General features: G+C 44.0%; 1 protein-coding gene across 1 annotated transcript in view; it reads right to left on the reverse strand.

The window, feature by feature from the left end:
* kcnh2b (potassium voltage-gated channel, subfamily H (eag-related), member 2b) overlaps positions 1-25,607 on the reverse strand; it is a 310,233-nt gene that overhangs the window by 30,428 nt on the left and 254,198 nt on the right. The window lies entirely within an intron of this gene.

A 25,607-nucleotide genomic window follows, 5' to 3' on the forward strand; every position in this document is an offset into this window, starting at 1 on the left:
ACACACACACACACACACACACACACACACACACACACACACACACACACACACACACACACACACACACACACACACACACACACACACACACACACACGCTCCTGCATGCAAAAGCTGTTGGCCTCAATGTCTGGCACAACTATGAAATATGCAATTACATCGATGGAGCCACCGTCCACTGAGCAGTAGGACAAGACCTGTTCTGAAGTCTACAAACCCTCCCAGGCGATATTATTCACACACACACGCTCACATGCACACACGCACGCACACACACACAAACACACACACTGCAGAAACAGTAGCCTTGGTATCCTGCAGGCTTTTATTTTCGTTAAACAGTGTCACACACATACAGTACAGTACATTCATGAGCAAAAAAAAGGGGCAAACAAATATGCATTTGTGTATTCCAAGATGCAAGCCATCAGACACATGGTTCGGACTCACTGAAATGCACACGCACACACACACACACACACACACACACACACACACACACACACACACACACACACACACACACACACACACACACACACACACACACACACACACACACACACACACACTATTCCACCATCTGCTGAGCTCTCTGTCCTGGTTCAGAGCAGAGGAATTAATGGTGGTATATATGCAGCCAGGCACAACATCGGACCATGTGCCTGTCTACTGCAATCCCACGGAACGGAGCAGGAGCTACAGGAGCCCAGCTGCTCTGTGGACTCAGGCGCAACAATAACCTAACCTAGCAGCCATGACGTAATGAAACAATAAATAATGCAATGTAACAATGAATAATGTAATGCAACAATGAATTATGTCATGAATATATAACAATAATTGCGAACGCAGTGATTGCGAACGCAGTGAGCATTTACTATGAGACCCAGCAGATCATGTCTGTGTGTGTGTCTGTCTGTGTGTCACGCTGTAACACCACCCACCCACCACCAGAGGGCGCAGCTGTATCACACACAAAAACACACACACACATGCACGCACACACGCACGCACGCACGTGCATCGCACGCATGTGCACGCACGCACGCACGCACGCACGCAAAAAAATAATAATATATATTTTTTTAATAATAAAAAATAATAATATATAAAAAAAGAAAAAAAATTAAGAGGAAAAAAAAGCTCTGTGTGTGTATGTGTGTCAGACTGCCACAACAGCTGCGTTCGCTTCCCGCGTTCACGCGTCTTACTTGTGGTATGTAACACCAACAATAATGTCATTTAACAATAACTAGAGCGGTGCCCGTTGGGCACTGGCCTACTTGGAACGATGCAAGTTGGAAATTAATGCCCCGCCCAGTTATGTCATTGCATGTTATGCCCATATATGGAGTTCTTTGTCAGGCATGCCTGAATATGGAGTCTATGCAGATGTCAGAACATCATTGTGATGTCAGAACAGGCCAGCTCCATATATGGAGATATAATAGGGGTGATCAGGTCCAGAGCCCGGGAAGAGGCTTTTGTGCTGGTTTTGGACAACCGACTATCTGACACCGGGCACTGCACTCCCTGTGGGGGTGTGGAACACTCCCTGTGGGGGTGTGGAACACGTGTGTCGAATTTGAAGTCGGTGGGGCGAACGGTTCTAGAGTTACGTGGATTACAGACGTACACGTACGTACGAACGTACGTATGTACAGTATGCACAGAGACTTGGTGCATTTATAGATGTAACGCAACACCAACAATAACAACGTAACCCAAAAATAATGCAATGCAGCAATAATGAAGTGCATGTTGACAAAGTAATTATATAAAAAAAAAACAACGTAAAAAGACTATGTATTTCACCATACAGCATTATTTTAATTCGTTTCGGTTTGATAATAGCACATCTACATGCTCACAATGAGTGACTTCTGATACTAAACAATAGAAAATAACTAACTTTGATTTAACAACTTATAATGTTGGGTAAATCCAAAAGGATTTATGCAAAAGCATAAGATGCTAAATTTCATCCACAGTCCTCACACAAAACATAAAAACGAAACAGGCAGGGATTTCACATCACATTACACTACAAGACAAAGCATAAAAAGGAAACAGGCAGGGATGTGAAGCACATTACACTACAAGACGAAGCATAAAAAAAGTACAAGGTATGATGGGCAGTATTGCTTTCAAGTAATAGATAACATACGTTATATTATACATTATCAATCATTCATGAAATAGACATTCTTCCTGTCCAGCCTAACAGAATTGTTTTTCCAGTGGCTTGAGCTGAAAAACAATACTTCGAGGTTGATGATATCAGCCTCCACACTCAAGCCTCTGGAGCTGTTAAAACCAATCAACACCACTTTGAAATGCACAATCCAGTATCGAGCGCCAGTCTGACTGACCGTCAGCCACCAGAACACTAACGAGGCAAAGCTAGCCAGTGATCTGTGGACAAGATTAATACCCTGACCTGATACAGTACCTGTGATAGTGTAAGCTGAGGCGTGCGTATGTGCGTGCGCGTGTGCGTGTGCGCGTGTGTATGACTGTGTGCGTGCAGAGATGAGGCTAACAAGATGTTCTGCCCTCACGGTGATACTCAGTGGAGAAACTACCTGGCAGTGGGCCCCGGTGCAAATATTTTGTGTGGGCCCCCTAAAATATAATAATACTAATAATGTGCCTCCCCAGTTTCCCCCCAGTGCCTCCCCAGTGCCTCCATAGTGCCTCCCCAGTGTCCCCACAGTGCCTCCCCAGTGTCTCCCCAGTGCCTCCCCAGTGCCTCCATAGTGCCTCCCCAGTGTCCCCACAGTGCCTCCCCAGTGCCTCCCCAGTGCCTCCATAGCGCCTCCTTAGTGTCCCCCCCAGTGCCTCCATAGTGCCTCCCCAGTGTCCCCACAGTGCCTCCCCAGTGTCCCCACAGTGCCTCCCCAGTGCCTCCCCAGTGCCTCCCCAGTGTCCCCCCAGTGCCTCCCCAATTTTTGGGACAAAAAAAGATTTTAACAGAAAGATAACGCTCAAAGTGAGTGACAACTCAACACTTGTCAGTCACTTGGCATAGTAGCACACACTACACAGCATGCAAGGCAGCGATGCATGCATGCAAACAACATGTTTCTACAGCTGAGATTTAGTGTCTCCATCTCTCTCTGGAAGTGGTTGCACATTACCTCTACGGCCACACTGAGGCGCTCCAACACAAACACTCTGATGAAGCTTCAGCTGACACAAATCAACACCATGCAGTTTGTACAAAACACACAATCTCCTCTCCACGTTTCTACTTCCCCACTTGTCCTAATGTTAGTAAAATAATTAACACAACAACATACCTGCAACTTTGCAAGTAATGCTGGTCGCTGGAGCCTCGCAACGTCTGTTTCCTTCATTTTATTTCCTACTCTTGTAACCAGCAGGGATGCGCTTTTGTTTCAAAACAAACTAATGTTGACAGTACACGTGACTCTGCTACTACGGGGGACGGGAGAAAGAAGGAGGGGCAACTACAGCTGTGTCTGAGCAGAGCACCGCGCAAGTAGTGTTGCAGGAGGAACGCCATGTTTCACTTTCAATCATTCTGTATTTGTGTATCTGTAGGACTGCAGCCTGCAGGCTATCAGAAATGACTTTGGACAGATGGAAAAAACTTTAGTTAAACTTGCAGAGTGACAGATTACTTTACCTGGGTTACATCTTCTGATAGTGCTGACATGACATAATAATCCCATCTAGTGTTTCATTAGTGCGACGGAACGTGACAGAATAGTCTACAGCTGAGCTATGTTGTGCTGCTGACAGGCAGCGCATGAACACAAACACACACGTTGAAACAAGGTGGTAAAAATACCAAGAAGGAGTGGACAGTGATGTCACTGTTATGCAACAGGAAGTAGTATGGACTTGAAGCTGTTTATAAACCAGCAGTCAGTGACATCACTGACAAATCCTTGGTGTTACTCTTCCTGCGACCGATAGCCCCTGAAACCAGGCTTTCACCGTCGTCCTGACTCTTTTTTTCCCTCGCTTTTTCTTCCCCTTCATGGGCCCCTTGGGGGCGCTGGGCCCCGGTGCATCGCACCGGTTGCACCGTCGATATTTACGCCACTGGTGATACTGTCTGTATACCAGTCAAGCACCTGCTCCAACCTAACCTTCTTCTCTAACCTGATCATCATTTCGGATCCACTGTGCGTGCGTGCGTGTAATGTAATGTAATGAGTGTCTGTAGGTAACATGATAGTTGCTCACTGAAGCGGTATTAAACATTGTGTGTTCATTTGTGTGTTCATTTGTTATCAGGTTTCTGCAACGCTGCTTGATCTGTGCCGCAGAAACAACGCTTAAGGAGTTTGAACACAGAGCAGGTTTTTTCGTGCGTTTTGCAGATCCAAAATCCGCACAAAAAAATGTCACGCAAAACATCCTTGCACACTGAGTGCGATGCGAATAGTTGCAATGTTTTCGCAGAACGAAATTGAGTGGAGCAGCAGCAGTAAGGATGATCCCCTGATCTGTGAGTGGTCAAATATCTACACTCCTCTCTACCCTCCCCGGAGTCCTTCCCCTCTCTCTCACCTGACACTGAAACCTCATCTTTCCTCTCCACTATCTCATCTGCATTCGACCAACACTGTCCTCTCTCATCCAGGCCAGCTCGCTCATGTCCACCGGCTCCCTGGTTATCTGAAACCAGGGAGCACCTCTCAGGGTAGCCGAAAGGAAGTGGCGCAAGACAAAGATACCCGATGACCTCTCCCACTTTCACTCACTCATTTCTGCCTTCCCCCTCTCACTAACCACTGCAAAAACCTCTTTCTACCACACAAAAATCCAATCCTGTACCTCTAATCCAAGGAAGCTCTTCTCCACTTTCAACTCAACCTTCATCCCTCACTGCTGATGCTTTTGTAACCTATTTTGAGAAGAAGGTTGATGATATCAGCCTCCACACTCAAGCCTCTGGACTCAGTTTACCACTCAGCTCTGAGGTTTATTACTGGTGACAGCTACGATACTCATCACTGTACCCTGTATGATAATGTGGGCTGGTCTTCTCTGGTCTTCTCTGGTCTTCATATATAAATCCCTGGTCGGAAAATGACCATCATATATTTCATCCATGTTACAGGTACATCAGAAACCTAGTCGCATTGTAACTCGCTCCAGTGATTGGCTATGCCTTCTGGTCCCTTTTGCCAACTTGGAAAGGCTGCTTTCAACATCGGTGCACCTGATTCTTGGAATCTCTTGCAACAAGAACTTAAACTTAAAACCCTGGCATCAATTGGTAAATTTTTTAGGAATATACTCAATAACCAACCGTCTGTGATGTCTCGGCCTAGGGGAACCGAGACAACATAAAGTGTGGAAAACCGACCTTCCCAGCTCCCAAGAAACCGCTGTCCAAACAGTTTACTTTTCGATGTTTTCTTTTTATTTGTTCTCTTCACTTCAGGCAACGGGTACAAAATCTCCAAGAGCGAAGGACTGAACATCAAAACAAAACTAGAAAGAAATAGGGAATGCTTGCCTCAATTAATTCAAAACCAAAATACAATCGCTAACAAAAGATCAGCCCCCCTCCCTTATCTTTAGCTGAGAGCCCTAGCCTATAGCGGAGCAGAACTTGGCAGGAGGCCGTGTTCAAGTCGGACTGTTATCTGTTAGCTAGACAAGGCATCGGCCAATAGCCTTTCAAGAGATCAAGTTTCGTTACATACTGTGCAGCTCCAACGCGATCAACGCAATCCTTTTTAAGAGGAAGCGGAAAAGAATCCGGTTTTGTTATTGCATTTATTTTCCTGTAGTCCGTGCAAAAGCGGACGGTCTGATCAGGTTTAGGCACCAATAAACACGGTGAGCTCCACGAGCTACTACTAGGGACCGCATAACCCCGCTCCAATAGATACTCCACCTCCTGCTGCATTAAAGCTCTTTTGGTCGGATTAACCCGGTAGGCATGTTGTTTTATTGGTCTATGCTCCCCCACATCCACATCATGTTGAAGCACTGTAGTTTGAGTGGGATGGTCTCCAAATAATTCCAAGTGGCTAACAATTTACTCACTAATATCATGACGAGCTTCCTCAGACAAGGTTGACAAATGAGCGTCTATATTTTTCAAAATGTCAGAGTTTTTCAATCTGGCGCATGGCATCGGTGTACTGCCCGCACCCAGTCCATCTTCCTCCGGTCTATATGGACCAGGCGCTAACAGTTATCACCGGCATCACCATCGGTGGAGATGAGACATCCTCTCCATCCCGAGAAACATATTTCTTTATCATGTTGACGTGACATAACCGAGATTTCTTCCTTCGGTCTGGGGTGCTTATTACGTAGTTGTTATCACTGATTTTTCTCTCGATTAAGTAAGGGCCGCAGCATTTCGCTTGCAGGCAAGAGCCTGGCATAGGCAACAGTACAAGCACCCGTTCGCCTGGTTGAAAAACTCTGATCACTGCATTTGTGTCATACTGCATTGTGCAACCGCTCTTTAAATGTACTAACATAATCCAAAATGTTATGACTGGGGTTCGGTTTATCTGCACACCATTTTTCTTGCAATAACCGCAAGGGACCCCGAACTGTGTGACCAAAAACCAAATCGGCTGGGCTAAACGCCAAGGATTCCTGAGTGGGGATTCCTCACTGCAAACAACAATAAAGGCAACCCTTCATCCCAATCTTTTACGTGCTCCAAACAGTATTGGAAGCGTTCCAGCGCCCCCTGTGGCTCTGGATGATAGGTAGTTTGTTTTGCTAAGCCAAAAGTAGAAAAAAATAGTAGAAAAAGTAGAAAAAGGTTTTCACTATGTTTCGTGCCTGAATATTCCGCAACGGAATTGCTTCGGGGAAGCGAGTTGCGGCACACATAATCGTGAGGATATACTCATTACCCGGTTTAGTTTTTGGCAGGGGCCCAACACAATCAGTTAGTTTTTGGCAGGGGCCCAACACAATCAGTTAGTTTTTGGCAGGGGCCCAACACAATCAGTTAGTTTTTGGCAGGGGCCCAACACAATCAGTTAGTTTTTGGCAGGGGTCCAACACAATCAGTTAGTTTTTGGCAGGGGCCCAACACAATCAGTTAGTTTTTGGCAGGGGCCCAACACAATCAGTTAGTTTTTGGCAGGGGCCCAACACAATCAATTACATGCTCAAACGGCTCTCCAATCAGAATGGGTTGTAATGGAGCCGGTGGAATAACTTGATTGGGTTGTCCTGCCATCTGACAAACATGATCGACAAAACTGAGCGATATCAGACTTTAACCCAGGCCAAAAAAAATAACGGAGGATTCGATCATGTGTTTTCCTGATCCCCAAGTGCGCGGACAAACCAACCATGATCATGAGCCTTCCCCTGCATAACCTTTAATATCATTGCACCGTCAATCACCTGTATGGTGCTGTTTTAACTGATGACAGCTGAATATATCATTTTTTTAACGGATTGTTGTAACTAATTGTTGTTGTATTACTGTTCTTTATTGTTTATATGTAATCTCGGCATCATTGTAAATGAGGGGTTCCCTCAATGGACTTTAAATAAAGGTTGAATGAATGAATCAGCAGCTCCTTTTCCCCCCTTCCCCATAAAGAAGTGTCTGACTCAACTAAAACTAACCCCAACATACCATGCATGTCCTCCTTCTCTCCTCTATCCCCAGACGAGTTCCCTCAATGGACTTTAAATAAAGGTTGAATGAATGAATCAGCAGCTCCTTTTCCCCCCTTCCCCATAAAGAAGTGTCTGACTCAACTAAAACTAACACCAACATACCATGCATGTCCTCCTTAACTCCTCTATCCCCAGACGAGGTCCTAAAACTATAGTGACATTCACTAGACCTAACACCTGTCCCGTCTACAATCTTCCAGACCATCGCACCTGATCTGCTCCCCTTCATCACCTCCATCATCAACACCTCAGTAACCTCAGGCTGGGTCCCATCTACCTTCAAGTCAGCCAGAGTAACGCCACTCCTCAAGAAACCAACTCTTGACCCCTCAGATGTCAAGAACTACAGACTGGTATATCACTCCTTTACTTTCTTTCTAAAACTCTCTCAAAGAACAACCTGCTGGATCCCCAGTAAACCATACATATCTACCCTGAGCCACTAAGGCTAATAAAATAGACTAGGAGAAGGTGTGTTCTGGGATGGAGTTGTAGGATTAACCTTATTTTGTGAGGTCAGCAGCTTATTTTTCAATATATCAGATCGAAATGACATTGAACAAGAGCCCCTGCCAATATTTCAAGAGCACTTTTATAAACATGTATATCCTGGTAAGAAATGTAACTTTTAGTGCCATTCAATCTTGAGATAGTTTCTTGTCTATTATGTCTAATAAGAAAGTAACCACTTCCTTGGCTGTAACCGCAATGTCACCTTCTGCACCCTGAAACCAGCCTTGTTTAGATTTGCTTAGACCCAACCACAACGGCCCATAACTAAAGAACCGATAATCGCATTTACAAAATACATTTTCCAGGTTAAAGAAAATACGATCATCCGCCCCTCCAGACAGCCTTTGTTTACATCCTGGAGTCACATCGTGGGTCCCGTGGTTCGACAAAATATGGTAAAAAACACTGAAAAACACTGGCGCTGGCGGAATCATTTATCAAGTAATACCTGGCAATCAATGTGTTAAGTTGACCAGAGCTGATCTTGTGTAGTAATTTTTCTACCTAGGACACAAGAAACACTTTCCTGGGGTTTTTATGTGTGCAATATGTGTTTTTAGATTTTAGTCATGGCGCCATAGTTCATGACCACAATTTGTCACAAAAATGTGGTCTCACTTCCATCCTGGACTACAAGTCACACATCCACGCAGCCTCCCCCTCTCCACAAGGTGGGGCAGTGTACCAAAGCATTATGGTCATAGGAATTCAGCAATCCAGTCAAACACACACTCAGACTTCATTATTTTTCTGGCCAATTTTGGTTTAATGCTTTTTTACGCAACAAAGTCTTATGCACGCCTGTATGCTCTGAGGTGGGTGCGTAGGCAGGGCTCAAGTATTTAAAAAAATGCACATAAAGTGCACAAAGACCCGCACACCGTCTGCACTTGCAATACAAACTTTATTTATAGGCAACGTATGCCTGAAGAAGGTCTTTGACCGAAACGTTGCCTATAAATAAAGTTCGTATTGCAAGTGCAGACAGTGCAGCTTGTAGATCTGCTATTTGTGCGACACTCTGGTATGATAAAGTAGGGAATTAATTTGCGAAAAAACATAAAATGTTGAAATATGGAGATGCAAAGTTCCTGCCTGACGGCGACAATATCATCCTTCAATGACAGCGCAGGACGTGCTGCATCAGACAGCATTGTTTTCGATTAAATAAGACTTTTTTTTTAAAAGTTTATAATTACTTTTAGAATTGTACTATGTTAAAAGTGCACAGGGGTTACTTGGGGTCTCAGTCAGCGCCCCGGACCACGGGACCACTCAAATGAACTGTGGCATGTTTGTGGACCAGCTGCCCTCTGCTCATTGGCCAGAGGCTAGCGTTTGTTGGCAGCTCTATGGGAAGCTGTCAGACCCTCTGAGCACTCATGCAACATCTAGGTTACTTATGTGAAGATAGTTACCAACTAACTAGTGTTGACAAAAAACTAGGACTGAAATTGTTCGTCGACTACCTTTTTTCACTGACGAAAACTAAATAAAAACTAAGCTATAAAGGCTTTTTCACTTGACTGGAACCCCTTTTTTATCTTTTCATGTTTGAACCCTCGCCAACGAGCACCTGTTTTCAGTTCACAACTACAAAGGACCACGGCAGCGCTGCTTTTCTCTATTCAAAAACTAAGCTATGCTGACTAAAACTATGACTAAATATAATATTGACAATCTCGTCAAAAAAGTTGACTAAAATGTTAGGGAGAATGTGGAGAACGCTCTCAAGGCCTGCCAAAATAATTTGTTGTCAACAAAATCAACCATATATTTAGTGGACTAAAACTAGACTAAAGCTGAAACATTAAAGGACCACTTCACCACTTTTCAACTTCTCTTCCTATAATTGGTCCTAACTAATGTTCATGATAAAATACCACAATTTTTTCCTACTCAGTCTGTGTCTCATAGGAAGGCTGTGGGCAGTTCAGAAACCCGTCCACCAGTGACATCATCGATGGTGAATCCAAGCTAATAGAAATGGCAGGCTTTCTTTTCCTGAAAAGTTGCAATGCAAAAGTTGAAGCCATCGTTCTCACGATAATAAAAATCTAAATATATTTTAAAACAAATCTTGTTTAAAAATAAATCTGCCTAATGATGATGTCACTGGTGGACGGGTGTCCGAACTGCCCAAAGCCCTGCTATGAGACACAGACTGAGTAGGAAAAAATGGTGGTGTTTTATCATGAACATTAGTGAGGACCAATTATATGAAGAGATGTTGAAAAGTGGTGAAGTGGTCCTTTAATAAATATAACTAAAACTAAATAAAGATTTGCTGTCAAAATCAAGCGCACGCACGCACGCACGCACGCACGCACGCACGCACGCACGCGTAAATGTCACCATGTTCCATACATAGAGAGAGAAATCTCAGCTCAGCTAATATAAGCTTAGCCACCCCTCTCGGCTGTTTGTAACCTCCACAAGTATCTCCAGGGTTATATTTTTAGCAGTCTGTGTATGAAAAAAAGGCAACTTCATGAAAAAAGGGGGGGAAAAGCAAGGCGGGGAGGGATGTGGGGAGTAGTAGCTGCGAAAAGGGCAGATGTCAAGACACATTTAAAATAATGGCAGATATGGCAAAGTTGTATTTAAGGGCAACTACATCTGGGAGAGTGGGGAAATCACACAGCCTATGGGTCCATCTAAATCAGGAAGCAAAAGAATAAACCTGCACACTCATCTTCATCGGGTAAAACTCACGATGTGTGTCCATCTAAAATCAATGAAATCTCGAAAGAAGGTGACCCTAACACTCTTGTAAGGGGGTCCCACTCACTGCCACAAAATAGTTTCAGATGGGGGTCCGTGAGCAAATGCAAAGTTTGAGAACCTCTGGTCTACACACACGATAATGTTCCACTATAAGTGTGTTTTCTGGATGGAATTCTGGATGCAATTTTAGCTTTAACTTTCAACCTCGCGTCCCAATGTGGGCATGCCGTTATAGGCAAAGATTTGATCAAACATTGTGAAAAAAGAAGATCTACAAGCTCACAACGGGTTTGGCTGGTTCTCTCTCTGCCATCTCCAGTTTGATGAATGGATAGCTCTAGGCAGAATCTTTTCAATTCAGCTCTTTAAAATCATAGACATGCTCTCATGTAAGAAACTGTGGAGTTTGGAAAAGGTGTCAGGCAGAATCCTCGTGTTTCATATTTCTGGGTTATTTTTTCAAAAATACATACTATTATACTCTATTTTGCTACAATGTCTGTCTGAGGAACCATCAACAGATTTCCTACTGTACGAGACTACTTCTGTTTGTTTGTTGTCAGATCAAGCAAACTGCTCATTAGCTGAGGCTGCACACCCGATGGCTGTGTGTGTGTGTGTGTGTGTGTGTGTGTGTGTGTGTGTGTGTGTGTGTGTGTGTGTGTGTGTGTGTGTGTGTGTGTGTGTGTGTGTGTGTGTGAGAGTGGGGGGAGGGAGGAGGGGGAGGTGGATTATTTTATTGTATTTATCTGTCAACCAGAGAATAATGAAATAAGGATAACAAGGATGATTCATATCTAGTCATCAGTGTATTCGAGAGGAAAGTTCCACTGATCCTGCGGCTTGCGCTTCACTAAAAAACACATTAAATTGGAGAGAGACAGAGAGGCCTGCTTTGGTCTAGCTGGAAGAAAAACTATATCTATTGACTGTGAACTTATCAGCAGCAGACAGTCATAATAATTAAGATGGTAGTCTTTGTTGTCAATGTAAGCTTCTAGTGCCTAACCCAGAGGCTTGGATGTGTGAATCACACACACACACACACACACACACACACACACACACACACACACACACACACACACACACACACACACACACACACACACACACACACACACACACACACACACACACACACACACACACACACACACACACACACACACACACACACACACTTTCTAATACATCATTATTAAAAAGGTATTAAACAGACAAGCTACGGTATTAGATTCAAGATACCAGCCAATCCTGCGTGGATCAGTGCGGCTCACAGGGTGTCTCCGACACCTTCTGTGAAAATGAGTCTGAAATGTGCATGTTGTTGTTGTCGGACAGAAAACTTGCACCTCCACGTTACATGTTTTCCCACAAATGAATGCCCTATACGACTTCATCATACAAAAGTGTTCGCACAAAAGTCGTGAAAATAGCAGATCTGCAAGCTCTCAACACATGATGTGATCGTGATCTACACTTTCTACAGAGCGTGTAGATCGGCTATTTTCACTATATATTAAAGTTTTATTTATTTTATAATATAACTCAAAATGTTTTGGACATATAAAGTTTCCATGTGACAGCGACAATGTGTATTCGTTTTTTGTATTGACCTTGGACTGTACAAGGGACTAAATTATGTTCGCTCCTATGCCACCAAAATGTGGAATGCCCTACCAACAGTCATTAAGACATGCAAATCCCTTGACTCCTTCAAAACGGCATAACATTTTCAAATAATCAATCAATCAATCAATCAATCAATCAATCAATCAATCAATCAATCAATCAATCAATCAATCAGTTGTCGGTTGAATGTCTTAAAGCAGGCTGAAGTCAGGGATGGGCGTGAGAGAAAACGGCAGCCTGTTTATAAAATAAAATATTGATCATGCTCAAACTTTATGAAATATTGAGCATGTTTGCAGAAGCTCTTGGCAAGAAGTTAAGAACCACTCTTCTCCTCTGTGGCAAGACCCACTCTTCCCCTCGCAATTTTTGAGCGGTGCACACCACTCCAATAAAGGGCTGTGTGTGACCCTATGTATGTCTGTCTGTCACATTGGGGTCACCCTCTGTTTAGCAGCCGGGCCATTCACACTAAGCAGTCAGCTAATTGGGGTCCATGTTTTAATGATCTTTGCTATGCCATGAAATAAAGGCTTTTTCACTTGACTGGAACTGAGTGCCTTGGACCCCTTTTTTATTTTTTCATGTTTGAACCCTCGCCAACGAGCACCTGTTTTCAGTTCACAACTACAAAGGACCACGGCAGCGTTTCATTCCTTTATTCAAAAACTAAGCTATGCTGACTAAAACTATGACTAAATATATTGACAATCTCGTCATGACTTCAGGCATTACGACGCTCTCAAGGCCTGCCAAAATAATTTGTTGTCAACAAAATCAACCGTATATTTAGTGGACTAAAACTAGACTAAAGCTGAAACATTTCACATGGCTAAAACTAAATAAAAATGTGCTGTCAAAATCAAGTACAGGATGCACGGCAAGCATGCATCCCGACCGGTAGGCCTACTGTACATCCTAAATACAGAAACAAACAAACATAGTTTCGCTATGTTTTCGCTTCAGTGGCAGTAATTTATTTTCCGTGTTTCCTAATCGCAGCGGAGAATACATACAGTCGGCTCCAGGCAAGCCTGCTGGCTCTATTGTATTCGAGTGATAAGTAACCTACTGTTGATCATCGGTTGATACCATTCGAAGCGGGTGCAAATACCCACAAGTAGCACCTTTGTTTGCACCTCCAACACAATCACGTGCAGGACGTCCATTCTGTTCTTCTAGTTACACATACTAGTCCATGCAATGACGTCACATCACTGTAGCCAAAATAATTATGCTTGGCAGGGAGAGCAACAGACAACCCCCCCTCTAGGTACTACAGAACAGACTACAGAGCGGAATTAACAATGACATCAGACAATGACATTGATCAAATAAGACCAGCATAAAAAGGAGGAGCTGAGAGCTGGGCGTCAGCTGATAGTGGAGGGCCTGGCAGGAATCACTGAGCACATGGCAAAGGAAAGGCTCCACTATCGTGTCCTGCCAGAATAACCATGCTCTACTTACTAGGCGTTTGTTTTATAACTGCATTCATTGTTTAGAAGAAAAACGCTGCTCTTCTCTCTTTTATGAGTAAAAAGAGAGACAGAAGGAGACGGTTAAAGGGTCTTTCAAACGGGAAGCGAGGAACGCAGGCGTTGTTGTCTGGATCAACGACAGGTCTGCTACAGGTCTGCTCAAGAGGGGTGCAACAACGCAAGTGTAAAAAAAAATCTAAACAGTATCTAGGTGAGTCTCGGGCGTGTGCATGAAACGAGCACGCACACAACAAATTCACGGGACCGCGTTCACATAAATACGCTTGCGTTGTCGCACCGCGACTGCTCCGCGCAAAAACGGTCTAATTGGAACTATAGGAACTATAGGCGCGTTATATCGCTTCACGTTTGAAAGGCCCTTAAGGCTTCCTGTATCGTTTCTGATGATTTCATTATGTGCAGTTTGAAAAAGACTTGTCTAAAGACATAGATCGGAGAGAGAGACAGAGACAGAGGAATGGGACCGAGACAAAGAAAACATGGTGGGTTTTAAAGGTCGACGAACAAGCAAAGTTGCCCTTTAAGTCACTTTGTTTACTGACAGCCTCGAGAGAGAGAGAGAGAGAGAGAGAGAGAGAGAGAGAGAGAGAGAGAGAGAGAGAGAGAGAGAGAGAGAGAGAGAGAGAGAGAGAGGGTCAGCAGGAGAGAGAAAGAGAAATGGGGTATAAGGTGAGAAGTGGGGGGGGGGGGGGGGGGGGGCTGATGGGGGGTGGCAATGGATAAAAAAGAGAAAGAGATGAGGGGATGGAGCATGAAAGCACAACATAAAATGAAATAAACCTTCATTCAGGTAATGTCATAGAATGTATACGTACAGTATACATTCTATTCTACAGTGTATCTACTGTATGTACGACTGTGTTCATTGGAACCATTGTGTTTGGCTGCTTTAAAGCATGTGCATCTTAATGGGTGCATCCATGTGTGAGGACATGGCTATAGTATGTATGCATACGGATGCACTGCATTAGTCCAAAAGCTGCCTGCCACAACACTTGGATTTCTAGCAGCCGACCTTTTTTCTCCAGTTTCCATTAAAACATCAAAAAAGCATATATACAGTATAACCCCAGAAAACACATCAAAAAAAGCATATACAGTATAACACCAGAAAACAGCCAGACCCAATCTCTCTCGCTCCATCTCTATGCCTCTCCTCTACTCTCAAAACCCACCAGCCTCCTCACAGCAGCCTTCTCCTTTAATATTCATCAGTAGAATCTCTCTCTCTCTCTCTCTCTCTCTCTCTCCCATGTCTCCATGCACTCTCATGTTATCTGTGTTGTCCTTCATCTGTAGCTCTGCTGTTATCTTTTTACGATTTATTTTTCTATTTTTTAAAGATCATTTTTGGGCTTCTCTGCCCCTACCGACAAGACAGTTTACAGTGGAGAGAGAGAGGAAATGGAGGGAGAGAGAGAGAGAGGGAGAGAGAGAGAGAGAGACAGGGAGTGACACATGATCGGGACCCGAATCCCAACATACTGTACACGCTGCCAGACCGCACCAGAGCCCATACATACAGTATGTGGCATGCAGCCGGATCCGCAAAAACAAATCTAGTTTTCCTCTGACTTCATTTCTTTCTCCCTCTCGGCCTCTCTCTCCTCTCCATCCTCTAACCCAAGAGGAACTTTAAATATGAATGCAGCAATACGACATTACACAGAGCATACCACGCATGCACACATCTACAACACAACGAAAGGCTTCAGAGTTTTTAATATTTCCTCTCTCTCGCTCTCTGAAAAACCACTTTCCTCTAAGCTTTCAAACTCAAAGATATGCATAATATCTATCCATCCATATGCTGCTCTGTTACAAAAACAAACAAACACAAGACTCACATCTTACACTGCGAGCACTTCAGCAGTGATGTGGGACAGAATATCTCGGCGATGTGCAATATTGATGGACTTGGCGCAGAGATTCGCCCGCTGTTCATCTGCTCTGTGTGTGTGTGTGTGTGTGTGTGTGTGTGTGTGTGTGTGTGTGTGTGTGTGTGTGTGTGTGTGTGTGTGTGTCTTTTGAAGAGGGCGTCATGTGATCGGAGGATGCCACCACGCATTACGTCCAAACTACAAACTATGGGAATCCAGGCCACTTGAATAAAAGATGCTGTAGTGTGGACTCGAGTCAGCCGCAGAGGGAGATACATTAGTGGAGAATAATACATATGTCTTAATGGCTTTTTTACATTGGTACTTACTCTGTCTTACCGACTTATCTTTGTGTTCACACCTGCTAGTTTCCAGTATTTACACTGTCAGGTTTTTACAGCGTTTGGAAGCGTTACATCCAACCAAGGAAGGACTACAGCAGCAACTTGATCTCCTACACAAATTCTCGCAGACATGGGCCCTGACAGTGAACCTAACTAAGACTAAAATCATGATATTTCAAAAAAGATCCAGCCGCCAAAACCATCAATTTTTCCTAAATACAATCCAATCCACTTTATTTATAGAGCACATTTTTATACAACAAAGTACATAAACAGGGCAACATAAGGACAATGCAGTGGAAGCAGCAACTCTTAATCGGTATGTTCAAAAGCCAAGGAGTACAAGTGAGTTTTCAGACGTGATTTAAACACAGATAAGGATTGCGACGCTCTGACATGAGGTGGAAGTTCATTCCACAGTGTGGGTGCTACAACGGAAAATGACCTATCCCCCCGGGATTTCAGCTTTGATTTTGGGATCTTGAGTGACTGGTCAGTCGACCTCAGGGCCCTTGTCGATGCTTTGGGAGCTACAAGTTCCGATATGTAGAGTGGTGCCAACCCATTTACAGACTTAAAAACAAATATTAAGAGCTTAAACTGGATCCTGTAACGCACAGGAAGCCAGTGTAGGGAGGCAAGGATCGGGGAGATGTGGTCATACTTCCGTGCCCCTGTTAAGAGGCGAGCGGCCGCGTTTTGGACTAACTGTAGTCGTGACAGACAGGCTTGGGTAACACCAACATACAGTGCATTACAGTAGTCAAGTCGGGTAGAAATAAAAGCATGAATAAGACGTTCAAAATCATTAAAAGTTACAGCAGACTTGACTTTCGCTAAAAGCCTCAACTGATAAAAACTGGATTTTACCACCGAATTGATTTGTTTGTCCAACTTAAAATCACTGTCCAATTTGACACCAAGGTTTGTGACCACCGGTTTTAAAAACGGTTGCAGGGGGCCCAAATCCAGAGAGGAGGTGTCACAGGCAGTGCTGGGTCTGAACACCATGACCTCTGTTTTACTTTCATTAAAATTAAGAAAGTTCAGGGCCATCCAAGCTTTTATGTCCTTAAGACATTCCAGCAGAGTGTTCAGGGAGGTGGTGGGATCTTTTTTATTCAGGGGCAAGTATATTTGCGAGTCGTCTGCGTAAAAGTGGTAGGGGATGCCATGCTTTTTAAAAATCAAACCCAGAGGGAGTAGGTAAAGAGAAAAAAGGATGGGTCCCAAAATTGAGCCCTGTGGAACTCCACATGGGAGAGGGGCAGAGGATGATGTGGAGACACCTAGGGCCACGGAGAAGGATCTGTTTGACAGATAGGATCGGAACCAATTTAACGCTGTGCCTCCTATACCCACACAACACTCTAGTCGGGAGAGAAGAATGTTGTGTTGTAACGTGTCGAATGCAGCTGTGAGGTCTAAAAGCACAAGGATGGCAGGGTCACCAGAGTCAGTGGTTCTTAAAAGGTCATTAAAAACTCTTAAAAGCGCAGACTCTGTGCTGTGAAATGCTTTAAAACCAGATTGGAAGACCTCAAGGAGATTATGTGCAATTAAAAACGACTGGAGTTGCAAAAGTACAGCTTTTTCTAAAATTTTGGAGATAAACTGAAGTTTAGAAATGGGCCTAAAATTTGACAATACAGAGGAGTCAAGGTTCGGTTTTTTAATCAGGGGTTCCACCACCGCCTGTTTAAAATAAGTCGGAACCACACCTGAAGTAAAACTGTGATTTATTATCAGTTGGACATTTCGTCCAATAGTCTGCCAAACTTCCTTGAATAGGCGTGGTGGGACAATGTCAGTAGGACAAGATGCAGGTTTTAATTGAGAAACAATTTTTTCAAGGCAGGTAAGTGACACAGGCGCGAACTCATTGAAGGTAGCAGGGCAGGTGACAGTTATGGAAGGATCATAGCAGGGCATAACAATCTGGGCTCTAATAGAGGCAACCTTGTCAACAAAGAAGTGAAGAAATTTCTCACACATTTCTGGTGAGGCATCCAGGCTGGTGGACTGTGGAGTTACCAGGATGGAGTTGATAGTTTTAAACAGAACACGGGGTTTGTGGCAGTTGTTTGAAATTATCTCAGAAAAATGTTTCATCCTTTCGGCTTTTACAGTATTCTGATAAGCTTTCCAGGCTTCCCTCAAAATCTCAAATGAGACCTGCAATCTATCTTTCCTCCACTTGCGCTCTGCTCTCCTGCATTCTCGCCTGGCAGCACGAGTAATGTCATTTAGCCATGGTTCACAGTGTTGTTTAGGACGCATGACTTTGAGTGGAGCTACGGTGTTAAGAGCGCTGGTGCAAGTGGACAGAAATGATGAGGTTAAATCCTCTGTGGTCAAAGAAACACCAGTTGGGCATAAATCCAGCCAGGAAATCAGAGAAATCCGTTAAAAAGTTTCCATTGTACTGGGGCGGGCGGTAGATGAGTGCAAACAGTACAGGGTCTGAGCGACCTAGCTCAAATAAGTTCAGTTCAAACGAGGAGTAAGAGGCCACTGACAGTTGTTTACACAGTAGGCTGTTTTTAAAAACAATCGCTACTCCACCTCCCCCACGGTTTGACCGAGGCGAGCTAAAATATGAACAGTCATACGGTAGTATCTCCGTGAAGGCGGAAGACTCACCAACATGTAGCCAGGTTTCCGTCAGGAAAAGCAGCTCGAGTCCATTTGTGGTGAAGAAATCCTTCATGAAAGCAGTCTTGTTCCTTAGCGACCTAGCATTGACCAGGGCACACTTTGTAGGGGCCGGGGTTTTAGCTGTCGCTATCGGCGTCGGCGGTGCCCGTTTCAGTGGGCGAAGGCTGGCGAGGTTTATTCCACTCCGGCGGAGGCGAGATGGATATGAGCGGGGGAACACCAGCTCCACATCTGTGCCCACAACAGGTAGCAGCCAGCTGCGGGCAGGATCCAGTGAACGCCAGGTAGCAGACCGGCACAGAGCCGATCCTTCCACCGAAAAGCCGCGATGATGATGCCTCGATCCAGAGGATAATCCCAGGTAGGCTTTTAGTTTGACCAGGCGGCCACTTCGCCACGAGATAGAAAACCCATTGGACTAAACCAAATTATAAAACAGCAAAAGGAAAACTACCTGACACATTGGAAAGAAGCAACACAAAAGCAGAGTAAACTAGAATGCTATCTGGCCCTAAACAGAGAATACGCAGTGGCAGAATACCTGAGCACCGTGACCGACCCAAAACAAAGAAAACTCCTAACTAGGTACAGACAGACTCAGTGAACACAGTCTTGCGATCGAGAAAGGCCGTCATAGGCAGACCTGTATCCCGAGAGAAGACAGACTATGCACCCACTGCACACAAAATGAAGTGGAAACCGAGCTACACTTCCTAACCATCTGTCCATTGTACCAAGACATCAGAGACACATACTTCCCACAGATTACAACCACACACGGAGATTTTGAAAACATGACCAATGACAAAAAACTCCCATATCTGCTGGGCGAAGTACAACAATGTGCAAACACAGCAGCAAGATTCGTGAGTTGCTGTGATAGGAGAAGGATATCAAACGGAACACAACCACCCTAAAGACTAATCATTGTGTATATTCCTGCACTATACCTGCATCCAGTGATCTTGGTACAATATAGAAATTGATCTATTGAAGATTCTGACGTTCAAATGTACATATATTTTGTTTTGATTGTATTGCTGTATTGTTGTATTGTGCTTTCTGCTTTGGCAATGTAAACGTATGTTTTCTCATGCCAATAAAGCCCTTTGAATTGAATTGAATTGAATTGCATGGGAGCCGAACACAGAACATTCGCCTCGAGTTGAAAGCGTTTGTGAACTCCATGTCTACGGTATCAGTTTGACGTAACGTTGGGATTGGCGTGCATCAGCTGCAGCACCTGACCCCAGGAAAACTAACACCCTTCACTGCTAATCTGCCCCGACTTCCCTTGCTTGATGTGCTGGCTGGATCATTTGGCACTATTATGCGGTTCACATGCTTCAAAGCTTAAGAAAGGCTTGGCTTATGCAGAAAACAGAATTACTGATCTTCTAGTTTGTGTGTGCCAATTTATAGCCTGGCATGCCTGCATTTTTGAACGATCAGAGTCTGTATTACACTCAACAATAAGTTGTCTTTGACTTCCTTCAATGCTCCACGGACATTCCTCAGATAGGTCAAAGGGTAGTACTGTAAATGGTGGATACTGTAGATGAATAGTCAAGCATTGGCGTTATACTATGGCTGGGTGAACTTACTGTCCACATAATGACCGCTTGGCCTAGCAATTATTATCAGGATTGCTGGACATGGACTGTTTAATGTGCTTGCAGCTGTTTTTGTGAATCAGACAGAGGGAATAATCGCTGTACAAGACACTAATGTGTGCATAGTGCATGCACGGCTGCAGCAGACAATCTGGATAACATGCACTTGTTGAGAGTTGTTGTGGTCAATGTTGTTTGGTTCACTGGATGTTTATATTGTTTGGTGTTTCTTTAATTATGTTTTCATTATTTTAGTTTTTTATTATTTTGAGCTTGTGCATCTGCTAGACTGCTACTTTTGATGCTTTTGTGTGATCAAGTAGGGCGTTCATTTACAAAAAAAGGGGGAAACAAACAAACACAAAAGGTTAAAATATGGAGATATGAGGTTTCTGCCCGGACAGCCCGAAAGCAATAGAGTGGACTGGATGTTGAGGGTGCTATTACACACACATTCACATGGGAGTCCTCCATGGCAGACTTACATCTCTGTCCGCACGCACGCACGCGCGCACACACGCACGCACACGCACACACGCACACACACACACACACACACAGTTGGCAAGCGCGACAGACCCCCCCGTCCCCATCCGTTTGGGGGATTGGGGTTTCACTCAGGCAATTTTTTTCGTATTAATGTACCAGGCTCAGGTCGGACTTCAACTTCTCTCCTTTCAAGTTCATTGAACCCAAGTTATGTTAGTCACTCTCGTCTCATCTCTGGAGCCTGAGGAGTTTGGGAGTGAGGTTGGTGGATACGACCCCCAGCATGCAACGTAAAATAAACAGTGAATGAGGCTCATTATAATACAAGTAGGCGATGCCTTCACAGTCCAATGGATATTTAATTTGCGGGGATATAACGTTTGAAACATACATACCGGTACTACTATTCTTATTGGCATGCTTATGCTTCTCTGTAATGGACAGACCACAGTTGCTACTCATATTTGTGAGCATTGTTGTTGGCGGTGGCATTTTCTAGAGAGACTACATGTGATTGTGTCCCTGTAATGACTCAGGATTCACCTAATTAGTCTATTAATATCTGAGCATTTTATCTCTGGCATTTCGTCTGTGGCAGTTAATACGTTTCATAAAACGACATTACAGGCTGTTCTGTCTGTGGTTGTGTGAGTGTGAATGAGCGCAGACCAGACAGTTGGGCTCTGTGCTTGCATTAGAGAAAGCTCACATTAGAGAGAGATGTCATTAATTTGTTTCGGGCTAGAGTTTTGTGCCTGTGCAGCCCCAACCCCCCCCCCCCCCCCCCACACACACACACACACACACTTTCGGTTCCTATGGATTCGTCCTCAATGTGTTCCAGCCCACTGCTTCAGTGACCTCCACTGTAATTCACAGTTTATTATCCAATCCACTCATAACCACTTCACGCCTGTGTCTATTATAGAACGTGTGTTTGCAGTGTGTGTATATATATGCACACGCAGGGGTTTATGTATGTACGTAGATGTTTGCACAATTGTGCGCGCGTGTGTGTCAGGGAAACAGTTACATCTGTCAACCTTTTGATCTGTAATTCGCTATAAACATGAACATGACATTTTAAAGATGACAGGTTTGACTCTATTCATGTTGTATAACCTACTACGCCATTATTAGCCTCGACTCATCCCAGGAATAGCAACATCGTGGTTGCTCTTTGATCACTATCAGTAGGGGGCATAAATCATAGCATTACGGTACTGCTCTGAATTATTCACACACAGTCACCACTGCACTGCTGAGCCGCTCATTGTTGAGAAATAAAAGCCGACTCGAAGCGTAGGGGCTTTTATCACCCTCATACTATACCAATCACCATTTATTTATGTGTACTGTTTATTTCTACATAATTGTATGTAAAAGAAAACCAATAGAGGGTACAGTATGCGCATGCATAAAGTCAATGGCAAATCAAGTGGCAAATTGAGTGGCAAAGCGACAGGCAAAGTGAGTTTAACATTGTTTAACGTTGTTTAATGCAATAAGATAGGACTTTTCTGTTTGGATGCATGGGCTGTCAAGGCCAGAAAGTCGGTATTCCTGCATAGCTTCCTGGTTTACAATAAAGCTAAAGGAGAAACATTTCTCTAAATGTGTAGGCTATCAAAATGGCATTCTCCAATGTTAGCACCATGCCATGTAACTTAAAGATGGAGTGTCGCGATTTTTTTCCACCCTAAAACATGATCATCCTGTCTTATTGTTATATAAGCCCAACGTCGCTTCTAATAAGCAGGCAACACTGATAGGGCTCCCTGGCAGCAGTGACAGTGTCAGGTGCATATTAAGTCTTCTCTGAACGCATCTTAATCCCAAGTCGAGCAGAGGGGAACCGAGCTGGGCTGGGAAACCGCACGCAAATAAAGATCCAAGTCACAGTGTGATTAGGTATTTTGTCCAGCTTTGCCAATCAATGTCAACACATCAACTTCAGCTAAGCTGCCAGATAACGAGGCACCGATGCACACGCACGTGCACACACACTCGCCTCTCAGAGGAGGCAGAGAGAATGGCACGCCACCCCTAATCGCTTCAGGTACGCATGTACAAAATGATGATGTGTAGGAGGAGCAGAGTTATACCTCTTCACAATCCTCCCCTCTCCATCCCTCCCTCTCATCCCTCATTCCCTCTGCTCTCCTCTCTACCCCCCCATCCCTCACTGTCTCTGCTGTGCGTCCCTCACTCTCCCTCCTCTACAATCCCACTCTCATCCCTCTCCCCTCCCTCCCTCCCTCCCTCCCTCCCTCCCTCCCTCCTCTCCTCTCCTCTCCTCTCCTCTCCTCTCCTCTCCTCTCCCTCCCTTTCCTCTCCTCTCCATCCCTCACTCCCTCTCCTATCAATCTGTGCCTCTCACCTCTCTTTCTCTCTCTCTGCCTATTTTCCTCTCTGTTCCTCCCTATCTCCCCTCATCCGTTCTTTCTGAAGTATAGGTTTGTTCGCTTCTCACAGCAGGCAGGCAACACATATTCCATCTCACTGTACCCTGCATCCATCCACATCCATCTCTACATCTACAGTGTTACATTTGCTTTGCTGTAGGAAAGAGCAGAGACCGATTCTAGTACACACCAGACATGCTGTAACCAAGCCAAGTCAGATATTCTGTAAAAAAAAGAGAGAACGAAGAAAATAAATAGTTTTGTTGTTGTCGTTGCCTATATGGGACTGGATTTTGTACCACAAGTTCCACAACCTCAATAATTCAATAAAACAACACTAAATAAATAAAACCACAATTAATTGACGAGCACCATCTAGATCTTACCTAGGACTACTGAAAACATTAGAGAAGATTAAAAAGAAGTCCAACCAAGGGTCTGTGCGGTCGGTGAATCATTGGTTCAAAGGGAAAACGTGCCTCCATAGCAGAGCACTATTTCTGGGTTGGCTCAACTCTTGTGTAACTTCTACCTCTGGCATCTAAAACTAAGAGTCCTCTCAGGTGTCAAGCAATGCCTGTGTTTAAAAGATGTGTAGGAGGAGAGAGAGAGAGAGAGAGAGAGAGAGAGAGAGAGAGAGAGAGAGAGAATTCATTTTACCTGTCTGACTGTCAAAACATGATTAACATTTGACCAATGAGCTACAATTTGATGCCTTTGAAAGATGACAGAAGTATAATTCTAATTAGAGGAACACTCGTCGGAGGGTATAGGATCACTATCAATGATGCCCCAGTTGATTTTAATAATAATGATATGGTTAGAAGTTGAACTTAGAAGCAGTGCTAAATTGCATGACAAAATAAGGTTGGGTCCGACCGCATTTTTGATAACGAGCCTAACCTCGAGTGTTCCCAGCGCCTCCCTATTTGATTGAATAGACATGATTAAAGTAGTATTTTATGCCCCCTCCTCCGTTAATTTTTGAGTGCTCGGATCTTTTCTTCTTCATCAAGTCATGGTCCCCCCGTTGATCCTAGTAGCACTAATTTACGATTAACTTCATTTAACTCTATTTGTTATCTCCTTTGAGCACCTGGTTCATCTCTTTCTCTAGCTTTTTTTCCTCCCCCAAGTAGCGCTCAGCAGACAGTCGATAAGTACGTTTGGAGACGTCAGTGTTAGACGCACTCTCTTAGAGACTCACAATCACGTGATCGTGACTCATGCACTAAGATGAAGACCAGTTTTCGTTTGTTCCTATATGTTATAGGATAATTAGGCTATTGTGCTGCATGTTCCCACCATTTTTAGGTCTCTGTCCACATGTCCCCTGGGGTGTTTTGTTCTACCCTCAAAAACAGTTTGCTCCACATTTGCCCTCATTTACATTGTATAATCTGTGGCAGGGAAGGACTGGGAACAGAAAGTTGCCTGGATATCTTTGTGACTGGACCGACCATTTACCACCGCTGCTAGGGGTGACTCACGCGCGCAACAGTTTTTGGCCTAAAAAACGTCAGGTGCCTTTGGACAATGTCACGGTGGACTGTGCACACCGGCACACAAAGAAATATTAACAAATAATAATAGCGGTCCGACAGGACCGGAAACCTCCGGATCCGTTTTTACCATACTCACTCGGACACTGGTTGGTTCCGGTTCTATTATCTCGGACCGCGGGTCTGTTTATCATTATGTATAAAACCAGGGTAGATCCGCTTTATCAGTAGATATAAAGCATGAATTTCTACGATTATTACCCTGACCTGGGTTCAGATTACTGCAGTGAAATATCAATATCTGGGGAACAAAGTTGAGTGGCGCAAAGTGTCATTTCAGTGAGAGTGCACTGACTCAGAGTGCCGAACTAGTTTTGGCAGTTATAACATCTCGGAGCGAAAACACCGAACACCCGAAAAACGTTGGGCTTTTAGCACTCACAGGAAGTGCTATGGATGATAATGTTTTTCTTCTTTCATTTTGATTTAATTTTCTTCTGGAAATGAAAAATAAGCAATGAACACATGACATGTAGCATAGTTGCCACAAAAACACAAAGCAAAAATGACTTTAAAAGGTCTGTATAGGGTGATTTTCACTTGTTAAAATAGTTCTGTATTCTGATAGTAGTCATTGCTGTAGTGTTCTGTAACAGTCTCCCTGTCTCTCCAGCTCTTTA

The sequence above is a fragment of the Electrona antarctica genome, assembly GCF_951216825.1.
Source record: "Electrona antarctica genome assembly, chromosome: 20".
NCBI classification, from domain to species: Eukaryota; Metazoa; Chordata; class Actinopteri; order Myctophiformes; family Myctophidae; genus Electrona; species Electrona antarctica.